The sequence below is a fragment of the Mixophyes fleayi genome, chromosome 5, assembly GCF_038048845.1.
Source record: "Mixophyes fleayi isolate aMixFle1 chromosome 5, aMixFle1.hap1, whole genome shotgun sequence".
NCBI lineage: Eukaryota > Metazoa > Chordata > Amphibia > Anura > Limnodynastidae > Mixophyes > Mixophyes fleayi.
In genome coordinates, this window is record NC_134406.1 from 39,311,568 (window position 1) to 39,318,756 (window position 7,189).

General features: G+C 38.4%; 1 long non-coding RNA gene across 1 annotated transcript in view; it reads left to right on the plus strand.

The window, feature by feature from the left end:
• Positions 1 to 6,646, plus strand: part of LOC142157645 (uncharacterized) — a 49,201-nt gene extending 42,555 nt beyond the window's left edge. The window contains exons 2-3 of the long non-coding RNA XR_012692542.1: positions 5,614 to 5,736; positions 5,941 to 6,646. This is a non-coding gene — a long non-coding RNA (uncharacterized LOC142157645). The remainder of the gene's footprint in view (positions 1 to 5,613; positions 5,737 to 5,940) is intronic.
• The last annotated feature ends 543 nt before the right edge of the window (positions 6,647 to 7,189 follow it).

Genomic DNA, 7,189 nt, shown 5'->3' on the forward strand with positions numbered 1-7,189 from the left:
CCACCAAACCTCATACATTTAAACTTTCATTTCTCTTCTAATTAAAGTTAGGTGGGAGATATTCAAACATTATAAGCATTGAGAAAGTGTCTCTAATGCAAAAATCACAATAACAGTAAAGAAAATAAACAATGTGACTGAGTATAAACGTAATTTCTAATGTACCCGGGCTTTCTTCTGTGATACAAATTGGCTGTTGTACTGGAATACAATACTGGTGAGAACATTCTTCAAAGCATGTGTTAGAAACACAGCCAAAAACTGGCAAATGTATATTTTCACCTTAAGGCTACATACACACTGGAGTTTGCAACGCGTTTTCTTTATCTCATGTTGAAACTCAAGTAAAAACTCGCAATGCGGTTTGCATGTGTTTTATATGCGTTTAGATGCATCCACAAATGTGTTCAATTTGCATTTTTAAAAATGTGTTCTGGACAAAACAGGAAGTTGTTATTTTGTAGAAGCCAAACAAATGTTGGACATTGATGCAAATCCTTCTTTGTGTTATCAATATGCTGCTATTGAGGTGAATGTAAGTTTTAAACTGCGTTAAACCACATACACATAAAATGCAAACATGTACTATCTCATTTGGTACAATGATTTTTATTTTGAGAAACGTTTACAAGTGCATAACTTAATAAGAATCAGTGTGTTTGTAGCTTTACATTCTATTGAAAAGGTTTAAAAATTGACACTGCATACCGGACATTATTTTATTTATACTGTCTGGAAAATTACGAAGGTTTCAATAAACATTAAATAATTTACTGGATAATAAAGAGTTGATACTACATTATTTTATTATTATTTATTATTAGTTTTCTATTCAGTTAGGCAGGCGGGGCTGGCAGATTTCAGCCCGGGGGGGCGCACAGGCGGCCGCATCCCATGACACGGGATGCGGCCGCGTCATTGATGACGCGGCCGCATTGCGTGTCATGTGATGCGGCCGTTTGTACAAATCAGGAGAAATTGCATCCGGGGGGGCGGCCCTAGCATCGGTGTCTGAGCGGCCCGGGGGCCCCCCTGCCCCCTGGCCCAGCCCACCCCTGCAGTTAGGGTATTTTAATTTTTATTTGTATTTTTACCTGTGATATAAAAGTCATAGACAAACGTTGGGTACAAAATATAAAATGTTACAAGAAATATTAAAGATTATTTTACAGTAAGTACAGTATATTGATGAAAGTGTCTCAGCTTTTTACCAGTGTGTCTGTGTAACTGAAAAACTAAACTATTTTTATCTATGTGTGCATATTTTAGCATAGTGCATATAACCATCATAGTTTTTAATTAGTCTTTAATTATTAGTGTTAATAGACTGCAGGGAGAGCTATTTGGCTGCTTGTTGTAATAGCAGACAACACTCTGAGCCTGATTCATCAAAGCAAATATCTGACAATTTTGAGTGTATCGTGCACAAAATCACTCTGCCCAGAACCGGACCATAGGTTATTCAATGCAGCCCTGTCCGCTGCAATTCTCCTTTGCAAGGGACAATTACTACAGCCTAAAGTTTCGAGGAGTGAAGAGGGCGGGGGAGGAGCGTTCTGTCATAGTCAATTTACAGTAAAGGTGCGCCAAACTCAAACGCTTGCAGCCACGTCCGAATCAAGCTCTGGCCATCTCTAAGTTACTTGTTTTTCTGCCGTCTCTTACTCCAGCTACAGGGCTAAGACCTGAGTACTAGTGACGAAAGTCTTGTATGTATGCTACAACATGTGTTTGCAAACAGGAGTAACTGTTAAAATGCATTTATGTTCAGTAGACATTAAGGGCATCCTAATAAATGTATTACATGGGGGGGAACATGTAAAAAAAAAAAACCTTTTCTTTAATGTTTTATCATTAATGCCTATATTGTTAAGAGGTGACACTAATTCTATAAAAGAAAAATTATGTGCATTCTTTTGGGAATTTATAATCCACATAAGTACTGGACATATCCTGCAGTGTGTATTGTAGAAGAGTACTGCAGACCTACATCCGAATTCAACAGTGCACGTATCTTCAGATCCTTTCCTTGTTGAATTTGGGAGTGTGTAAAGCCGTTTTACTTGCTCAGTATGCATGCCTTGATAAATCAGGCACTCGGAGTTTCATTTTATGTTACTGTCACAACCATGAGGATGAAAATGGTGATACCTACCAGCAGTTGTCGCTACTGAGTACTGAGACACGGAGTCTAACACACCTCTGGTTTTGCACCTGGGACTTCCGCAAGGGAGTATGGCCTCCACTGCAAGAGACGTGCAGGTCGCAGCCCTCCGTATCAGTTAGCTGGAGAGGTGACCAGCGAGGCAGCGTTGATGGTGCAGCAGAATACAGGATGGAGGTCTGGATGCAGCAATGCATACATGAAGAATAGTCAGCAGAACCGGGTCAAAACCAGAGAGACAGTCACAGCCAAAATTAGAAGCAGGAGAATGGTCAGGAAGCCGAGTCAGAACCTGGAAATCACTCTAAGCCAGAATCAGGAGCTGAAGGAGAAGTCAGGAACAAGCCGGGTCAGAATCCAAATGAGCATACAGGAAACAGGAACAAATGCTGGAGCAAGGCAAAAGACCAAATACTCTGGCACCCTAATGGTGTCAGAATGATCTTTAAATAGAGGGAAGTACTCCTTGATTGGTGCTGCATTTTTTGGCGGTAAGAACGCAACAAACCGCTAAGCAGGGAAAGATTGTGTCTTGTCGCTATGCGACGGAATGCGATGCTCGGCGCATGCGTGCAGATCAAGACCAGAAAAAGTCTTGTCACTAGGTGATGGAATGCGATGCTCTGCGCATGAGTGCGAATCAGGAGCGAGGAATGTCCCGGCGCTATGCAACGGGATGCGGGTATCGATTGGTTGGGATTGTTGGTGCTGTTGGCAAGTCACAGTACACACAGGCAGATAAAGGACACATATCTACCAGATTTACAAACATGATACAAAAATGACACAGTGGATTTCCATCAGATAAGAAATGGGCATTCTAATCATTTTGGGGCAACACGCAAACTGATAGCTGACCAATTTGCTGATATTGGTGCCACATACCTGCCGATTTGAACTTTTTTGTACTGTGATTCTTGTGAATAATTGTATTTTACATTGGTACAACATCCTGTGAAATTATTGCATTAAATTAGCCCCGACAAGTTAAATGAATAAGCTGTTAGAGTAAAAGTTATACAATTAGTGCACCACACACAAATGTACTTACTAAAGTAATATGGCATGCAGGGCGCAGGAAAATTTAAAATGAGCACATTGTTAAAACAAAAATGTATTTAGTATGTTGGGGACAAATTATATATCTTAAATGTGTTTGATATAAAAACCTGTACTTCAATAAGCATAAAAGTTAGTACTTAACTGTGTACACCAGAGACATTTGCCCTCTCCTATAGTAATAATAATAATTCTAGTGCTTTCTCCCAATAGGACTCATAGATCTGTACATTTGCAGAATAAAACATGATACCCAAAACTCATAAACGTTAAACCAGAGTAACAGAATAAATAAAATATAGCAATGCATTTGGTATTAAGAAAAGTAGCGGTGCTTGAATTAAATGCTTAAATAAACAGGTACGTTTTGAGGCTGTTTTTAAAGATTTCTAGAGAAGGGGCCTTTTGGACTGTGTGAGTCAGTGAGTTCCAAAGAGTAGGAGCCAGAAAACTATAAGCTTGAGTCCCGAATGATGCAGAGTCTAAAGTATAATAAGTTCTTCTTCAGGTAGCATATGTGCCAATATATACACAACAATAGTACAGTGTGAAATGCATGAATGTAGAACAAGGGGTTTTAAGACTATTTGATATAGGCTCTTAAGTCTTGATGTAGCCTTAGATCACTCCATATAACATATGGGATCATATAAGGCTCCATAATATAGAATCACCCCCCTGAATAGAGCTGGGACAACAATAGTCAGTTCCTTGTGCTATGTGGTGTGAATGTGCAAGGACCGGAAACACTAAAAGCCAAATTTTGCCCAATTTTTTTTTTCTTGTCCCTGCATGAACATTTCAGCCCTGTCCTTATCCTTAATCTTCATTTTCTTTTGCTCATCAAAGGTAAACTAATACATAAAACAAAACAAAAAATAAAAACAAGGTTTCTGTAAAAAAGAATAGAAATGGACATTAGTTTTCTCCCGTAGGGTTTGTCCAGACAAGAACCTATTTAAAATGTGCATGTAACAGAACGTCATGTAGGTATATCTTGGACAATAAACTAATATGGTTTACAATTCCATTTATAATTACACAACTCCCACTGTCTATTTTGGATGCAATTATCATGCAGATCACAATATAAACAACAGTTTTATAAGATATTTCATTAGTGTGTACACTCCCACAATCATGTTTTATCATAGCATATTGCATTGTTTGATTTGGTTTTCTAACTGTCCTAAAAATCGCGATCAATAATGGAATTATTTCGTACAAATTTAGAAGTGTGTATGTACACACGACCATCTGTCCAACAATTGCCAATAGTCCCTCCAACTCCTTTGTGCATATTTAAATCTATGATGTTGTCTTCTATGTGCTCTGTTGTGTAAACGAACAACCAAAGCACATGGAAATACTGTGATCTTTTCATAGCCAACCAATAATAAGTGTTCTTTACAAGCTCTATATGTCTTTTATTTGTTCCTGTATCCAAGTGTATACAACATGAACTGTAAACACATGTACAAATACATATTCTCAGTAAAGTCTCAATTATTTACTGATAGGTGTCCATTTTTTAAATTCTATATTACCTACCTGTATGTATAGTTATTTTGCCTGTGCTACATCTCATTATATATATATATCTATATTTATACATATATATATAAAAATCATTGGTCTGTTTGTCTGTCCGGTTATGCATTTGGACACCCCTGCACCGAATTGGATTAAACAAACCTAAGGTGGTCCAGTATGATCTTGGTCAGGATTTAGGAGGGTTAGGGTCCCGGTCGGACCTTCCGTTGGTTTACGCTGGGCAGAACTTTGACCCCAGGAGCCTGTTCTGAGCCTGCATTCAGAAACCCTTGTATTAAATGAGATGAAACCAATGCGAGGTGGTCCAGTTGGATCCTAGCCAGGTTTTAGGAGGGTTAGGATCCAGGTCAGAGATCCCGTTGGTGTACGCTGGGCAGAACTTTGACCCGGGGGCCTGTTTTGGGCCTTCCTCTGGAAAGATTTGGGTGACATTTAATATAAAAACAAAAACAACACTGGGTAGCATCCTCATGGGTGTGTTGAAAGAACTGCTAAGCTGCTAAATATTTTAAATATTTGCAAGTAGTTGATAGTTATAGTTATATATATATATGTACTCCTTGAAAAAGTCTTACTTATAAGAAACGCGTCGGAGGGTTCGTTAGTACCTGTTTCCTGTGACCACTGTTGGATGTTTGAGGTGTCGCCGGCTGGGACCCTCATCTGCGAGTGTGTTAGAGGACAGATAAGCCTGTTTTTAATCCATTTTATGTACGGGCATTTGTTTTACTATGATGCAGTGTGTAATATGCTGCCATTAAATTTGTTATTGTCTTGAGACATATGGTCTCCATTCCTAATGGTATTACACTATTGTGGCTATATTTTCTCTGCAGGTTCTTGCTTGCCACCCTGATCACGTTTGGAAGGATCATTCTTTATCCAGGCTTTTCCTGTGCTCCTATATGATATCTCCAGAGAGAATTTCATTCTACTGGCCTAAATTTATTAAATATCTGGTACGGGAATTACTTATCTGTGAAGATTTTTTTGCATTGTTAATCACTTGTAATACACTATGTGTGGCGCCCCCTGTCTTTTTTTACTTTATATATATATAGCTATTATAGTATGGTGAGTACTTTTTTAAATCTGACTTTCTTTATATATGAGTTTTGAGTGGATGGAAATATTACAATACATGTGTAATCTTTTTTTTCCAGAAATTTCTTCATGGCATCTGGAAAGAATGTAGAACACATGAAAGATTTAATTGATGCCTACAGATCCCATCCCTGCTTGTGGCAAAGCAAGTCAAAACCCTACTCTAACAGGCAGAAGAGGTTGAGGGCTTATGTTAAGGGCAGAGTAGCGTGAGATCCTCAACTGTTAGAACTGCTTTGCAAGATGTTCACCTATAGCAGTCCCCTTTGCAAGGAACTTGTTAGATTCCACAATATTCGGTTGCCCCCAGGACTTAGGCTTGGTTAGTAGTAGTTATTACTAAAGGTGAAAGTTGCATTTTCAATATACAATGTAATCACAATTGCAAAATAAAAATGAAATTATACACAAACATCTGTTGTTTCCCATTTGAAGAAATAACATTTAGTGCAGAAGTCAAAATAGTAAGTAATGTGAATAGATGGTCATGACTCGATATAGTTTAGTTAATGCATTAAGCCCTGTCGGCTGGAGGGATCAATAAGCAATCAGCCAATAAGAAGCAGCTACAAGGTGCTGCTGATCATCTTTACGTGTGGGTGCTCCAGACCTTCCAGCTCCCGCAAGAGGTACACCTCAAAAGAGATGTGTCTGCTGATTCATGCACAACTAGTTATGTTCTAAGTACGTGAACACACCCTTATTGTACCCAGCCTACACTTACCTGCCCAACTGCATTCCACATCACCAGGCAAAAAGAGATGAAAGTCAACTATATATGCAATAGATTATATATGCGCATATGTGCACACATTTTTGGTGCACATGAGCAGCACGGAGGTGCGGAAAAACAGACAGACATCCAACACTTAATGAGCCCCACAGTGCAAAACACCACTCATCAGAATGGTGAAGCGAAAGCAAATCTTAATCATTGCACACTGACAATGTTACAATGCACATTTTCCGCTGAACAGAAGATAAATACTATCCCTAACCTTGTTGTAGGTGTATAAATGTAAAAAATAAAAATATTCCAATAACTATCTTAATCTTTGAATCTTGAGTCTCAACTCTATAATGACTTTAACTATGTATAGTACTAAAAACGGAGGACAATTCAGGAGATCTGAGATTCATAGGTGTACATAATATTACCATAGGTGTATATGTAATATAATATTAATAAAAACCTGATAGATGGTCTTATAAAAAAGCCAACAAAAGGTTGCCTAATAAAAGAAGCAGATTGTAAAAGCATGTAAACAGAAAGTGTGTGTTTGGGGGGGGGGTGATCATTTGTATGGG